Consider the following 18329-nt stretch of genomic DNA (forward strand, 5'->3'; position numbering starts at 1 on the left):
AATACCATAAATGGATTGATTCATTTCCAGGTTTATTTGGGTTCAGTCAGGTACAGAAGGGGTAAGGGAAGGTAGGGGGAAGAATACCTCACCTCCCCTTAAGTCACCCCCTATCAGTTATTTCCTGGGTCAAGGTCAATTGTCTTAGGTTAAGGTAGGTTATGTTACCTGGGAGGAGAGGGGGTGTTAATTACAGGTAATCCAAATGCTAAAATAACATATGGTTTCAGTTTCGGTTAAGGTTCTAAATGGATTCAGTTTCGTTAGGTCTCAAAACTCCTAATCATTGGTAGGTTCGTTAACAGGTGCAGAAATGGTAGAGATTAATGAAAGGTATATAGAAGAAAATATGATTGGGAAACACACACACACACACACACACACACACACACACACACACACACACACACACACACACACACACACACACACACACACACACACGCAACCCTCACACCCCACCCCAACCCCCACACACTTTGTTTGCACACTCATCTTACCAATAAAGAATACTGTACAACCTCTAAACACTCCTCCTTGTTTATTCAGAGCCACAAATTAACTCTCACTGGGACTCTTAAGTAAACAATTATGGACAACAAGTAACCTTCACAATATGCCAGTCTACTTTCATCGCTGGAGCTGCTATTTCCAAAGAGTGGCCATAGAACATTTTGGGCCATGGACTACTCACCACCCTCCCTTACCCACGGATGTTTGGGCCATGAGCTGTACGTGTGTATAGGTACAAGGGAGTGTTCTAAATATGACTACTCACCACCCTCCCTTACCCACGGATGTTTGGGCTATGAGCTGGCTGTGTATAGGGGTGGCCAAGGGAGTGTTCTAAAATGCCATGGACTACTCACCACCCCTCCCTTACCCACGGATGCTGCAGCTACAGCTAAAATGATGGATATCTCCTGGAGCTATGGACGAAAAAACTTTCCCCACAAATGTGGGAAAATACAAAACAAATAGAAACAGGGAGAAGTAGGAACAAACATATGGAACACACACACTTACTCCCTACCCCCAACACACACACCTACCCCCCAACACACACACACACCTAACCCCCCCCCACACACACACACACACACCTACCCCCAACACACACACACACACCCCACCCACCACACACCTACCCCCAACACACACACACACACTCTACCCCCAACACACACACACACACCCACCCCCACACACCACCAAACACACACACACACACCTAACCCCCCCCACACACACACACACACACCCACCCCCCACACACACCTACCCCCCCAACACACACACACACCTAACCCCCCCCCCACACACACACACACACCTACCCCCAACACACACACACACACCCCCACCCCCACACACACCTGCCCCCCATCACACACACACCTACCCCAACACACACACACACACACCTACCCCCCCAACACACACACACACCCACCCCCCACATTAAAACAACAACAATAACCTCGGTCACTTTAACACTAAATTTCTGCACTAAACAACAGTCATTAACTCTCTAAGACACTGATTCACATAAACATAACAACATGGCAACATAATGAGGCCACATGGTTGTTTTTAAAGCTTGTGCAATTACGTCTTCCTGTTGAATGTGTCTCTTAAGCTTTTTCTTCACATTAGTTGATGTTACAGGTGTTGGATCACCTGAAGAATAGACACCCCAGCTTATTTCACCTGAAGAATAACACTGCATAATCTATTCTAAGCTATGTGAACTAACCTAATTTTAACCTTGCTTAACCTAACCTAATTTTAACCTAGCTTAATCTAACATAACATTACCTAACTTAACCTAACACACTATAACTTCACCTAACTTAACCTAACCTAGATAGCGTTGGAGAATTTAATCATCAGGTGATAATTATAAGCTGGAGGGCGAATCATCCGGTAATCCCAGTAACAACCTAACTTAACCAAATAAGTTATGAGTGGCTCTGGTTCTTGAGTTGAAATCAATGCCTTCAATTAATCTTGAAATTACACACACACACACACACACACACACACACACACACACACACACACACACACACACACACACACACACACACACACACTGGACTTCCAATTATTATCCAATACAGAACAAGTGAAGCAGGTAATTTGACGCTGATGCTCTGTCTCCCTTTTTGAATATGGGTACTACATTTGCCTGTTTCCACAAGTCTGGCACAACTCCAGTGTCTAATGATTTTGTAAATAAGTTTACAAGGGGTCCGCTAATCTGTTCCCTCCACTCTCAAGACTCGAGGGAAAATTTCATCCGGCCCTGGGGATTTTGTTTTCTTTAGTTTATTTATCTTCTTAAGAACATCCTCTTTTCTGATAGTGATATTCTTTAATTTCTCTTCTTCCTTTCCCTTAAATATCAGTTCCACCTCTGGAATTTCATAGCAAATTTCTTCTGTGAAAACTGATAAGAAGTTCAATGCTTTGCTTATTTCTTCACTGCCATTTATCACTTCTCCCCTCCCTGACTTTAAAGGCCCAACTTTGTCCTTGACCTTTATACCTGGAAAAATCCCTTGGGATTCGCCTTGGATTCTCTTGCTATTTTGATTTCATAGTCTCTCTTTGCTTTCCTTACATTTTTCTTAACATTCCTAGATAGTTCATTATACCTATTTCTGAGCTGCTCCTCCCCTCCCTTTAATTTCTTATATATTCCTTATATATTCCACCTTCCTGTCAATCTCATCTTCCTGTTAATTTCACCTCCCTGTCAATTTCATCTTCCTGTCAAACCCACCTTCCTGTCGTCAATCTCCATGTACAGTCGGGGGTAAAAAAATTCGCTCCCTCCCAAAATGAAACAGCATCGAACCCCACCGAGATACAACAGTTAAGGTGTAAATCAGTTCGAAGCTTCATTAACCCTCACTCAAGTTTCATCACGAGGAGAGAACTTTTGACCCCTAATGTACATTGTACACTTCCGGGTGAATGAATGGACGGACCAAGACACACACACACAAACATACAAATCATCTGACTCTGTGATGGTTTTTGAGTAATGTGATTCAAGAAGTTACAATGTGAGGCAAAAGGTAAGATCACACACACACACGATAATCTTGTTAGTCATGGTCACTTGAGTTTGTCAGTCTGTCTATCGGCTCCTGATCAACGGATTATAATTTGGTACACACGTCATTGAGAGGTTGACAAATACCAACAACACAAACACTACTTAAGAACTTCAGTAAGTATCTTCTTGGTATTGTGTGTGTGTGTGTGTGTGTGTGTGTGTGTGTGTGTGTTTGTTTGAGACGTTTGAATTAACAGTTACAACACTGGCACTCTCCTTATTACAGAATCACGCATTATATTACCAAATGAGAGAGAGAGATACTGGTTAGTGTCAGATGGACTTCTATACCTTTTAATGTGTACTATTCAACCAATGTACTACTAGTCAATGCTTCGAATTTATCCACCAAGAAATAACATGAGAGGATGACTGTGGTTTTGTCAAGGGATTTTTAAGTGAGACACAGAAAAAAATACAAGTAAACAAAGCTGTAAAGTTCAACTAATATCTTTATGAGAACGATTAGTCGACTCGTATAAAGAGGCCAGATGTTCAAATGCAACGTCATGGTTTAAGGATCAAAGAAAGCGTTTCAAATACATGAACTCTGTAATACAAACCAAGACTCACCGAAGACCAGTTTAGAGTTTGAATAGAAGGATGAAATTATATATAGGATTTAAGGGAGCTATAAAATTAAATCTGAGATGGAATTAGAACTTGAAATCTAAACCAGATTTATGATATGGCTGGAGGAAGGATTTAAAAGGCCAGACATTGAACAGGTAGATACAGTACATTAATGAGGGGGAAAATTACAGGCAAGAGGGACATAGTCGTCACCCCTCACCCATAGACGTGAAAAAAACAACAACCCTAACCTAACAGGATTGAAGTAGTAATCTGACTAGTCATCGGGGAGGGCGGCTCGGGCTAGGCAAGAGTTCTCTCCATGAATCATAATCGCTCGGGATCTTCTCGGATATCAACGGAACACAGTATCTTGACTGCTACAAACTGCATGCACCTCTCAGTCAGTGTACAGACATAGGAGCGAAAGGACGTGGTGACTGGGGAACTAAAAGACGGGATAAAAGTATACAGATGGCCACGATTGTCGAATTTTACCTCAATCAGTATCTTGGTAAGTTAATCGACCTTCTCTTAACCTTACATTAGTTACCTTAAATAGTCTCTGGGTAAGTTAATCGACCTTATCTTTACCTTACATTAGTTACCTTAAATAGTCTCTGGGTAAGTTAATCGACCTTATCTTTACCTTACATTAGTTACCTTAAATGGTCTCTGGGTAAGTTAATCGACCTTATCTTAACCTTACATTAGTTACCTTAAATAGTCTCTGGGTAAGTTAATCGACCTTATCTTTACCTTACATTAGTTACCTTAAATAGTCTCTGGGTAAGTTAATCGACCTTATCTTTACCTTACATTAGTTACCTTAAATGGTCTCTGGGTAAGTTAATCGACCTTATATTAACCTTACTTTTCTTTAACCTTAATTGGTCTCTAGGTAAGTTAATCGACCTTACATTAGTTACCTTAAATGGTCACGAGATCTCCGGCTTTAAGGTAATATTTTCACTACAGTCATTTACTCTTGTGGTTGTCAAGTCGTCTATGAGTATAAATCACACACATTATACTATCTTTTATATCTTTGTGTTATGGTTTAATCAGGCTTAGTTTATGTCTTGTTATTCCCATGTCTCTTTATGTCTCTCCAAACCACCCTTCTCTCTCTCTCTCTCTCTCTCTCTCTCTCTTATTCTCATGTTTTCTTACATTTCTCCTTCTCCACAGTTGTTGGTTCTGATCTTCCTCTCTTTTATTATTTCCATCTTTCATATCATTCTTATCCCATCTCTCTATGGTATTTTTTTAATGTCATCACCTTCTCTTCCTCTATTTCTTTTATGTCTCCATTGGTATTTTTATTCCTCTCACTTTTACACTTTCTTCTCCATTCTTAATGTCACAATTATCTCAGTGCTGACTTTTCATGCCTTGGCTGTTATCTTCCTCAGCTCTAGTAGGTCGTAAGTGTCGGTAATAATACTGTCTTTACCCTCAATATACACGATGCAGCATTGTCCTTGATGGTGCGGACGTTTTGGTGTTTGCGGTGGCCACGTTCTCAGACAATGAGTTAACGCGAGTGGCATAAACAGACTTGGATTTAAACTTAACCATTTAATTCTGTGTATTAACCTAACCTAACCTAACCTAACCTCTTCAGTGACCTAATCCAATGTGACCTATCCTCTTCACTGTATTAATTTAACCTAATCTAGCCACACCTCTTCAGTGAATTATTAACCTAACCTAACTTAACCACTTTGGTGTGACATATACGAATAACAGCGGGAACATTATTCCAAAGGTGTTAAAAATGACAGCGGTGACACAAATGACAGAGCCACACAAGACAGTCAGTAGCCCGAACACCCAGAGATCATAGACTGACACACAACCAAGCGTGCAACTACTCAATAGCACTGAGATTAATGGGACTTGTTTTACAGGGGTGTAGATTCTTTTAGGATCTATTCCCAATCAAAGAGGTCACCGCTCCCTCCTCCTCTGCCTCTCCACTACTTGATGGGTCATGTGAGGTCGGTCAGGTACATGGAAGGTCATGTTAGGTCAGTGTGGAAGAGTGACTTATGTGTTGTAAAGTGGGCTAACCTAACTTAACTTAATGAAACCAAACGACCTAACATAACCAAACCTAACTTAATCTTACAGTGATATATATATATATATATATATACACTTCATTTTTAGTCCATATAACACGCGGACTTTGAACATATAATCAACGACCTCACCAGCCAGGAATCGAACCCTCGACCTACTGGGTGGGACTAGGGAATGCTACGGACCAACCCACAAGGACACTATAAAACAGTCCTAGACTCTGTTATATTTCACACAAAGCCTGTTCATCGAGCTGATGGCGCCGTGAACAGGCTTTGTGTGAAATATAACAGAGTCTAGGACTGCTGAGTGAGGTGGTCATGATCGAGTTCAGTGAATGATATATATATATATATATATATATATATATATATATATATATATATATATATATATATATATATGTATATATATATATACGAACAGTTCAGTTGATGACTGTAGTGTGTCAGTAGAGGCAACATTAGTACTACAAGTTCACTATAACACTGGTGGAACACTTCATTGCAGACTCCCGAATAAAAAAGCAAAAACATTGTAATTTCAAAACTAAACAATGAAGAACATGAAAGCAGTGAGTAACACGACACTTAACAATGACGTGACACAATTTATTCCATTTTTATCATTATAACTTATCAATAATATCAATGAACTCTCAACTATCATCCTCTTAGCTCTTACGTGAGTACAAGTGCGTGCGTACTCTCTCTCACTCACTCACTCACTCACTCACTCACTCACACACACACCTCCCCCCCCCCCACACACTCAACCACCCAAGCAGCTGACCGCCTTAATCTTACAACACAGTATACAGTATATATATATAAATGATGTTAGTGACCTTTTGATACTAAGATTAAGAACATCGTTTGCCACACACACGTCAGAGCCGTCACACTCCCGCCGCGCCGTGTTGAAATGACGTTAATCATTGGAGTCATCTATTAACCATTTAGCTGGACACTCTCAGACGCCTTGGGAGAAATTACAAGGGTCTGGGGATCATCTATTCAACGTGTAGTTATCATAAATCACAAGCTTGTCTTTACTCATGCCACCTCCCACTCATCTGTCACCTGTCCCACTCTTTCTACCCTTCACCCGTCCCACTCTTCCTATACCCCGAGCAAGAGAGGAGAGGAGGGGGAAGGTGAGAGGGAGGAGGAGTCGAAAATAAAAGTGCCTCCAATGTACACTGAATATTCTCCTGAAGGCGAGACCACAGCGAGATCCCCACAGAACTACATCCAGGGCGTCTCTTAAGCCCAGGGGCGTCTCTTAAGCCCAGGGGCGTCTCTAAAGCCCAGGGGCGTCTCTTAAGCCCAGGGGCGTCTCTAAAGCCCAGGGGTGTCTTTAAAGCCCAGGGGCGTCTCTTAAGCCCAGGGGCGTCTCTAAAGCCCAGGGGCGTCTTTAAAGCCCAGGGCATCTCTTTAGCCCAGGGGCGTTTCTAATGCCCAGGGGCGTCTCTTAAGCCCAAGGGCGTCTCTAAAGCCCAAGGCGTCTCATAAAAATATATACACACCCCACATTATATAGATTCGAGTGGGAGCCATCGCGTGACTTGTTCCAATTACAACCACATTGTTGTCCTTACTAGTTAATGAATGTACGAGAATTTTCGACAAGTGAGGATAATACTAGTGTTGTAATATAAATAGTCACGCGAACTACACCCAAATTTATGAACCAGTGCATCTTGTGGAGGCTTCTTGTATACAATGGTGTATTTGTGTATTAATAGTGGTCAGGCTCTCATACCCATACTGTTACATCTTGTGGCAGCAACGTATGACAGTAATGGTATGTTTGTATGTTGTTTGTTACCTGATCACCTGAAGATCAGCCACACCTCAGTTTATTTCACCTTAAGTTTAACCACCCTAACTTAACCTAACCTAACCTAACTTAACCTAACGTAATTTGTCCTGACCTAACCAATTTAATCCAAACTAACCTTACTAAACTAACCCAACCTAACCAAACCAACCTAACCCATCCAAACCTAACCTAACTTGAACCTGACCTAACCAACGTAACCCAAACCAACCAAACCTAACCCTCAGGTAGCGTTAGGGTATTTATTCATCAGCTGATATAAGCTAGATGGGCTAATCTTCAGGTAGGCCTTACTGTAGAATCCTCGCATCATCACCTATCCGGAAAGCACAAACAGGAACAACAAAAACGAAACGTAATTTTGAAGATGACTAAAACGAACGAATTAAATAGGACAGATAATATAAAACATTCAACAGCCTATTATTAAAGAAATGAATTGTTGGCTGTCATTCTCCCCATCATTCTACCATACATTATACCATAGGCCTATAGTACATAATATTATACTTACTGATGTTCGGTGGACGATGTTGATGTTTCTTAATAGCTAAGCCTAAACCCACCAGAGATGTCGTTTTTAAGTGTTGTTAATCTCCACGGCAGTTACCATCTGTAATAAATAGAAAAATTAATCAATAAAAATTATAAAATATATATCGTGATATTCTTGACGAAAATGTGAAGGTTTTTGCGGTCACGCGCGGATCACCATGTGGGGTGGTGTGTGTATATATGTGTGTGTGTGTGTGTGTGTGTTAGAGAGAGAGAGAGAGAGAGAGAGAGAAAGAGAGAGCACAGTACACCGTTTGTTCCACATACCTGCAGGTAACTCACGCAACAGGTGCTGATAACTGATAATTAGGGAAGGAGACAATATTGCAGGTGTTCTCAGCCACAACAAAAACATGATTGAAGTTAATATCGTCTCCTTAGAGCATAAACTACTTCCTCTTCCGTTCTAATGTGGTATTACTTCAACGCTTTATCATAATCCAGTTTATTATTTATTCTCGGTTGTATTCTGTCATGAGTAAACAGTATAACAAAGAGAAGAAATCTTTATCATTCTTCAAATTCGGTGTTTTAAGACCCCCGAAGCTATTTACCGACACACACACAAAAAATAAATAAATGCAAAGAAAGAGACAAAACCGGAGAGAGATATTTTTACCAATCTAGAATACGAATATTGAAGCATTGAAACATATACTAACATCAACAGCAACGAGAATATATGTGGAAGAAAAATAACTACACTAAAAACTTACATTACTTAAACTAATCACTTATGGACCTACTTGAACATCTACTTAACACCTACTTAATACCTACTTAAACACCTGAAACATAAGAGCAACAACAACGATAACATCAGTTCAAAGCTTCATAACCCAGCAGTTCGAAACATCACCAACACCACTCAAAAATTATACTGTATTTTTTTTAACAAGTTCTCTGTTGTACAAGCTAACACCATCTGGTGGACGAGGTTTAATAATAACATTGTCATTTGAAGTACCTATAAACTCGCACCGGAACAATAACACCCCCCACCAACATAATTATCCCAGGACTGAAGGATAAAAATGATCTGGATAAAACAAGAAGCTACATTGTAAGTATTAATATTAAATGGTAATTATTATTGTTTTTTTAAGACCTGGTGATCTTTTCTAGTTATACAGAACAAGTTTAAGAGAAAATATAAAAGTAGTGTTTAATTATTTCGTTCAGGAAGTGTCTTTTTTTATAATTTGTTCAGGAAGTTTGTTTGTATTCGGTCAGGAAGTTTCTATTTACAATGTATTATGGCAGTTTTAAATTAAATAAATATATAAACAAATAAATAAACAAATAAACTAAAAAAAAATCCTATTGTTCCTCTCCGTCCCATCTATGAACCTAAACTCTGAAACTTCATGAACCAGCAGCGAATCCGAGACATACATTACTGAACCCATAGATGACTCGGATTCAAAGGTTCAAACAGGTTCAATCGTGATTCCCAGGGGTTCATATATTAGACGAAGGACTTGACAGGATATTTTACCATGACTGTACTACACACACACACACACACACACAAAAGGAACCAAGGTCTTAAAAGTGCGTGTTCCAAGACCTTATTCGCCAGAGCATCACGATCTATAAATGGAGATATAACATTGTTTAATATATAATACAAACTCATCGACGAAAAATGTGCCGGCAGCTTACATGATTGTTTTATATATATATATATATATATATATATATATATATATATATATATATATATATATATATATCTTGATAAAATCACACGGGAAAATGGAAACAACCAGCACCTTGCTTTCGTCTTTATTCAAGACATCTTTAGAGGCAACTGAAGATGTCTTGAATAAAACAATAAGGTCTCCGTTGTTTCCCCCCGTGTTTTATCAAGATTTATCTTATCACGTTTTCATTGTGGATTTACATGATATATATATATATATATTATTTAAGACTTTCTTTTCCATAATCCTGTGTGTATATATATTAAACAACAATAAATATTAGTTTCTCTCTCTTTCTTCATTATCTGTCTGTCTCTGTTTTTTCCTTCTCTGCATTCTGTATTTCTGTCTTTCACTTCTCTATTTTCCCTTTCCACCCCCCCCCTCTCTCACTTTAACTCTTTCTTTCTGCATCTCTCTCTCTCTCTCTCTCTCTCTCTCTCTCTCTCTCTCTCTCTCTCATGTATCTATGTAAACAAGCACCAGATTCACAAAAATAAAAAATATCTTCCAATCTTATAATTATAAAAGTATATTTACACTGAAGTCAGATTCTCAGAAACACCAGAGTTGTTGATGTTGTTAATATTGTTGCTATTATTGTTGTTGTTATGGTTTTTGTTATCATTGTTGGTGTTACGGTTGTTATTCTGCTTATTGTTGCTGTTGTTATTGTTATGATTGTTGATATTATGGTTGTTATTCTGATTATTGTTGTTGTTATTATTGTTATAATTATTGTTGTTATTATTATTGCCGGTGTTGTTCTAGCTGCTGTTGTTGTAGTCTAATTTACTCAGCTTTATATCTGCCTTTCCTAACCTAACCTAACGTAACCTAACCAAACTAACAGTGTCTTACTTGTCCTTTCACAGACTTGGGCACTGGTCAGGTCTTTGTTTTTTCTGAGTGATGAAGCTCGCAATGCATTCAAGTCAACACGGGGGCTACAGAGAGCTCGTTACTAAGGCCAAGCTTGATTAAGTGGAGTACGTGACATAGCGTTTCTAAACTTAGATGAGTGGAATCATATATCGCCTTTCATACATCAAGTAACCTAACTTAACGGAACCTGATCTAATCTAACCTACCCTAACCTAATCTAACCAACCCTAACCTAACTTAATCTAACTCAACCTAAATTAATCGATCTAATCTCACTTAACCTAACCTAACCCAACTCTAATAACAAACACTTAGATGATCATGTCTATCAGTTAAAACTTTTATGGCTGAATATAATAAAAATATATACTTGGAGCTATTTACCTGGAGCTCTTTACCTGGGGCTATAATTGACAAGAAGATGTAAACAGATAGATTTGTTTGCTTATATTCTCTTTACCTGGGGCTATAATTGACAAGAAGATGTAAACAGATAGATTTGTTTGCTTATATTCTGACACACACACACACTGATACCCCCCCACAATAACTAAACATTGAAGTGTTGATGTTTTAAGACAGAAATAAACAGTGAATGTCCGTGTTTAAGACCCGAGTCACCCCCTAGTCCACCCAGTTGTAAATGGGTGAATAAAGACGATGGCGTGCAGTGTACTATATCCGCACTGCCTGTAGATTTTGGTCCACCACCTGTAACTATAACCTGTAGATTCTGGCCCACTACCTGTGCTTGTACTTGTACTTGTGTCTGTACCTGAACCACTAGTTATTCGGACTTACGCCTGTATACCTGCACCTGCTGTTCCGAAGATAATTAATGTAATTTATATCAGGTGTCAAAGCAATTACTTCCTACTCAACTTTATAATTGTTATGTTCTCTCTCTTGATTATCTCCTCTTCCTCTCCTTCCCCTCCCCAGCCTTCGTTCTCCACTTCCTCCTCTCCCTTTCCTCATCCTTTCCACCTTCTTCATTACCGTCTCCACCTCCCTCCTTTATTATTATCCTGCCCCTCCTTCTCCTCTTCCCTCTCTCAATCTTCCTTCTCTCCCTCCTTCATTACTATCCTCCTCCTCCTCCCCCTGTCCCTTTTCATTATTACCCTCCTTCTATTCCACCTCCTCTCCTCCTCCCCTCCCTTTCCTATTATTACCCTCCTCCTTCTGTCCCTTCCTCCTCTTCTCCCCCCCTCTCCTCCTTCTCTGTCCACTCCCCAAATACCACTTCTTGCAACATTTCATTCTGGACAATGGCGTGTTATTGTGACCAGTGTGTGTGTGTGATTAAGACTAACATAAATAATATAATAATAAAACATGCTACAAAATACGGAACCCCCCTCTCTCTCTCTCTTTATACACCCCTGGCATCATGAAGACCATACCTAACCTAACCAAACCTAACCTAACCTAAGCTGTGGACTATCAGTTGTCATATGACGCTTGTGGGACTAAGGTGTTAAGAGCAACAGTTGATTTATTAATTCCTCACATCACGCACACGAGCATACACATAGTTTACCTTCGCCATGCTTACAGGTACAGGTTAATGTGTCGTTCACGGTACTTAGCCAACTCTTAACGTGTGTGTGTGATGTTCCTTTGTATTTCTGTACCTAAACAATTAATGACTTTCAGGACGCACTGTAGTGTAAGGGTAAGGTTAGGTTAGGTTGGGTAAGGTTAGGTTAGGTTAGGATAGGATCATTATTTCTGGTTTATAGTCACTACATACCGCCGTGTTTACCCAGTGTCGCGTGTTCTAGAGTCATCAATTGCATTTTATTTAAACAAGTGATTTTTCCGCCCAGTCGAACAACACTGAAATGTCATTGAGATGTACTTGGTGGAGCAGGTCGATCAATTGTGTTTGTTTACATGTGTTGGGTGACCCCTGGTGGCAGTCACGACAACCATTACCCCGATATCCCTCTAAGGTGTTACTGGTTAAGAAATATATTACCAATACAGGTTAACTAATGACCAATTAAACCTTAAGATAAAATTTACTCGTATTTATAACACTTTCCTTAATAATTAATACTTATAAAAATACAAACACGAACAATAAAACACAAACGAACAACAAAACATAAAAGCAAAAAAACATAAACAATAAAACACAAACAAAAATAATAAAAACAAACACAAAAAACAATTAAAACATAAACAATAGAAACACAAACAGAAAAATAACACAAACATAAACATTAAAAATACAAACACAAAAACAATAAAAACACAGTTGTTATTATATAGTGTCAAAAGTGACAGGAACACTTAGCTGCTACAGTAGATGAATACAGTAGATGAATACAGTAGACGAATACAGTAGACGAATACAGTAGCTGAATACAGTAGACGAATACAGTAGATAAATAGTAGACGAATACAGTAGCTGAATACAGAAGACGAATACAGTAGACGAATACAGTAGACGAATACAGTAGATGAATACAGTAGACGAATACAGTAGATGAATACAGTAGACGAATACAGTAGCTGAATACAGTAGACGAATACAGTAGATGAATACAGTAGACGAATACAGTAGATGAATACAGTAGACGAATACAGTAGATGAATACAGTAGACGAATACAGTAGCTGAATACAGTAGACGAATACAGTAGATGAATACATACAAATAATAAAGAATTAAGTTCATGTAATATTAACCATCATCTATTGTTATTCTGTAATGGTTGTCAAAATCATCCCAATAGTTAGTAAGTGAACTTATTGATTAACAATATGAGTCACCTATATTGTATCGCTTTGACGCACAATAGTAATAATTAGAATCAATTGTGCGTGATGCGTTACCTTTTTTAATGCGACTCATATAATATATAGTTTGTGTATATCACCAGGTGCTTCAGTTGTCAGTGTTACAGTGTTTTGTGCAGCGTTATACTGAATATTTTCGTTATATCGTACTGTATTTGAAAGTATACTGAACCTAATAGAGTAATGGTAGAGATATATAATAAATAAAATACAAAAAATATTCGACGTTAGGTTAGGGGTGCAGCCATCAAACTCCTCACCTCTCACCCCAAGCTGAAAGGGGGGGGGTCGCGGTGTAGCAAGTCTTGCAGTATATTATATATAAAGTAATGGTTATCTTGACTACAACACAACTGCTGCAGCGTCAGTTATTTTCCGTGAGTTAAGTCGCTTATTTCCTGGTAAACGAGGCATGGGGAGTGGTGGAAGAGGGTGGGGGAAGGATGGGAGAGGGGAAGGTGGGAGGGGGGAAAGGTGGTGAGGAGAGAAGGAACAATGTGGTGTGGGTGGGAGAAGGTGGTGTGGGAGAGGGGGAAGGAGGGGGATGGTGGTGAGGGGGCAGGTGAAGGGGGGAGGAGGCTACAATTCTCCGACAGCAGCTGGCCCCCAACTTCACCCAAAACCACCTGAGGATTATACCTTATACCTGTACCCTCCTGTGTACAGTTTTGCCATGAGCCAGAAGTAAGACACCTGGTTTAAGTAGTTTTAGTAAAACAAATACAGACCTCTTCCTCACCCCCTTATGTTACTTAACGCTGCAGTGGTGATAATAACGGACTTAACGCTGTAGTGGTGATAATAACGGACTTAACGCTGTAGTGGTGATAATAACGGACTTAACGCTGTAGTGGTGATAATAACGGACTTAACGCTGTAGTGGTGATAATAACGGACTTAACGCTGTAGTGGTGATAATAACGGACTTAACGCTGTAGTGGTGATAATAACGGACTTAACGCTGTAGTGGTGATAATAACGGACTTAACGCTGTAGTGGTGATAATAACGGACTGACAGGGTGTTGGTGATGATAAAAATAACAACATACTCACAGCACATACAACACACAACATATACAACACATGCCGAAGAACACATAACACATACTCAAATCACACAACACAACACACTCAAAGAACACAACACACTCAACACCCACTCCCCCAACACACCACACACTCCCCCACTCACAACACACTCACCCAACATTAATCACAACCCTTGTATCTAAACAGAGCCCTTAACAACAACAACCAAAAGACTCTGCATTATCCCACAACAACGGCAGCGGGAGTCTGATGCAACACACTTGTGCAATATTAAAGAAAAAAAGCTAATAACACTCCCGGCTGACTGGTGCGTCTAAAGCCGGGCTGACTGGTGCGTCCAAAACCGAGATGACTAGTGCGCGGGCCCACTCCCAGCAGACTCATCCTGGTATGATTGCACCAGTAGTAATCTGTTTATATAAAGGACTAGTTTGAGATCAGCTTCAGTAGGATGTTGGCGAGGCGTTTCAAGGACACTGGCGAGGGAGGGTTTAAAGGACACTGGCGAGGCGTTTCAAGGACACTGGCGAGGGAGGGTTTAAAGGACACTGGCGAGGCGTTAAAGGACACTGGCAAGGAGGGTTTAAAGGACACTGGCGAGGCGTTTCAAGGACACTGGCGAGGGAGGGTTTAAAGGACACTGGCGAGGCGTTAAAGGACACTCAGCCAGGGTTAAAGGACACTGGCGAGGAGGGTTTAAAGGACACTGGCGGGGCGTTAAAGGACACTGGCAAGGAGGGTTTAAAGGACACTGGCAAGGAGGGTTTAAGGACACTGGCGAGGCGTTAAAGGACACTGGCGAGGGAGGGTTTAAAGGACACTGGCGAGGCGTTAAAGGACACTGGCAAGGAGGGTTTAAAGGACACTGGCGAGGGAGGGTTTAAAGGACACTGGCGAGGCGTTTTAAGAACACTGGCGAAAAAATGGCGAGTTACTTAATAATCCTGACAGTGAACACCTAAAAAAAAAGTAACTATCTAACTCATAAAAATTACTTAAATAAACATAAAGTAACTTACAAATAGTAAACTCTACCTACTTAACGACACTTAATAACTTCACTTATAAAAATAATAATAAACCTCAAAGTTACTAAAAAACAATTAACTAAACCCGGATGTAAGTAAATTTGTAAGCAAGTACCCTCTTAAAAAAAACACTCCACTCAACATTAAACACACAATAATAACAACAACAAATAACACATGAAGGCTAAACAAATTATCAACAACACAGAAAACAAAACCACAATAATTATGGTTCATTGGGTTTATTGATCCACCACTCACAACAGTAATACAAGGTGAAAGTAAATGGTCTATACCTGTCATAATGTACAGGTATCATAATGGTCTAATGGTCTTAAGTCAATGGGTAGAAGGTGAGGGTATAGTGTGGTTTGGTGAGGCCCTTAATTTATTTTACTAAGTTTGGTGTATGAATTTAAAAGTTAATAGTTTTTAGTACTTTGGTGTAAGAATTTAAGGGTATAATACTTTTTAGTACTTTGGTGTAAGAATTTAAAGGTTTAATAGTCTAAGTGAAAGTTTGGTGTAAGTATTTAAAAGTACAAGAATTTTTAATAATAATTTGGTGTAAGAATTGAAAAGTCCAATAATGTTTTAGTAAAAGCTCAGGTGTACAGTATGAAGCAATGGCACCTGTTCTCGATGCTTAATTAATAACCTGACAACCGTAACACCTGGAAAAAACAACAAAATGAAACTCGAACGTAAACAAACCTAACCTTACATAATGATACTTGAATTAGTAATATGGCGATGATTATTTTTTTCCAATATATTTTTTATCACTTCACATTCAAGGATTTCAGAATAAAAATAAATAAATAAATAAATAAATAAAATTTTCAAAAAATCAGGATGGTCAACACACAAGGGTCCACATTATGGTTAAAATCTGGTTAAATTTCTATCAACCACAATTGTAGAAAAGAAATATTGTTACTGGTGAAGCGGACGATGATACAAGATGTGGTTATGTCTTCACTATGAAAAAAAATAAATAAATCATGAGCTTGCGAAATAAATAATTAGGTGGTGGAATTTATATTTTATTCTGTCTCTCTCTCTCTCTCTCTCTCTCTCATATACAACGCCGTCCAGGTTAAATAATGAAAGCTAATCGAGACTCACCTTATGAGTACGTGATACACTAAGTAATGTATTTCGTCAATGCTTAACCCTTTGAGGACGATGGTTTAACCCTCTACTAAACGAATGAATTTACCTTTTTTATTTTGTAATTCGTTTAGTTTTGGATCGTGGGGGTTAGGTTAGGTTATATTACCCATAGGTTAGGTTACCCACAGGTTAGATTTGGGCGATTTATCACAAAAATAAAATAAACTGGGGCGCTTAATCTTCAGGCCAACATAGATTCCCACTGCTAGACCAAGAATTTTCAAACTAGCGTGTATAATAAATCTATCCCATGAAACCACTGAGTGAAATAATACAGCAAGATTTTTATTCCAAAGTTTAGTGTTGGTTGGTCAAGGTGACGACCAACCCGGATGTTCTCACCAACTTGTATTTACATGAAGCATTTTTTTAAAGGATATCCTCAATAATGTGACAAAACAATTCAGTATAACTCGGTATACCACTTAAGAGGACAACACCTTGTTTATAACTCGGTATACCACTTAAGAGGACAACGCCCTGTTTATAACTCGGTATACCACTTAAGAGGACAACGCCCTGTTTATAACTCGGTATACCACTTAAGAGGACCACACCTTGTTTATAACTCGGTATACCACTTAAGAGGACAACGCCCTGTTTATAACTCGGTATACCACTTAAGAGGACAACACCTTGTTTATAACTCGGTATACCACTTAAGAGGACAACGCCCTGTTTATAACTCGGTATACCACTTAAGAGGACAAACGCCCTGTTTATAACTCGGTATATACCGCTGTATGCCGCTTAAGAGGACAACGCCCTGTTTATAACTCGGTATACCACTTAAGAGGACAACGCCCTGTTTATAACTCGGTATACCACTTAAGAGGACAACGCCCTGTTTATAACTCGGTATACCGCTTAAGAGGACAACGCCCTGTTTATAACTCGGTATACCGCTTAACAGGACAACGCCCTGTTTATAACTCGGTATACCACTTAAGAGGACGACACCTTGTTTATAACTCGGTATACCGCTTAAGAGGACAACGCCCTGTTTATAACTCGGTATATACCCTTAAGGGATAACGCCCTGTTTATATCGGTATGCCGCTTAAGAGGAGATGACACCTTGCTATAACTCGGTATACCGCTTAAGGGACAACACCCTGTTTATAACTCGTTATACCACTTAAGGGACAACGCCTGTTTATAACTCGGTATATGATGAGGACAACGCCCTGTTTATAACTCGGTATACCATGAGGATGACACCTTGCTATAACTCGGTATACCATGAGGACAACACCCTGTTTATAACTCGGTATACCCATAAGAGGACAACGCCATGTTTATAACTCGGTACTTACATAGGACAACGCCCTGTTTACAACTCGGTAACCCTTAGAGGACAACGCCCTGTTTACATAACTCGGTATACCACAAAGACAACGCCCTGTTTATAACTCGATATCCACTTTAAAGAGGACGACACCTTGTTTATAACTCCAGTATACACATAAGATAACGCCTGTTTATAAC

At 39.4% G+C, this 18329-nt stretch overlaps 1 long non-coding RNA gene across 1 annotated transcript in view; it reads right to left on the minus strand.

The window, feature by feature from the left end:
* Positions 1-18329, minus strand: part of LOC121861903 — a 140257-nt gene that overhangs the window by 37047 nt on the left and 84881 nt on the right. Inside the window, exon 2 of the long non-coding RNA XR_006088124.1 lies at positions 8145-8243. This is a non-coding gene — a long non-coding RNA (uncharacterized LOC121861903). The remainder of the gene's footprint in view (positions 1-8144; positions 8244-18329) is intronic.

This window comes from Homarus americanus, unplaced genomic scaffold (assembly GCF_018991925.1).
Source record: "Homarus americanus isolate GMGI-L3 unplaced genomic scaffold, GMGI_Hamer_2.0 scaffold40248, whole genome shotgun sequence".
Lineage (NCBI taxonomy): Eukaryota > Metazoa > Arthropoda > Malacostraca > Decapoda > Nephropidae > Homarus > Homarus americanus.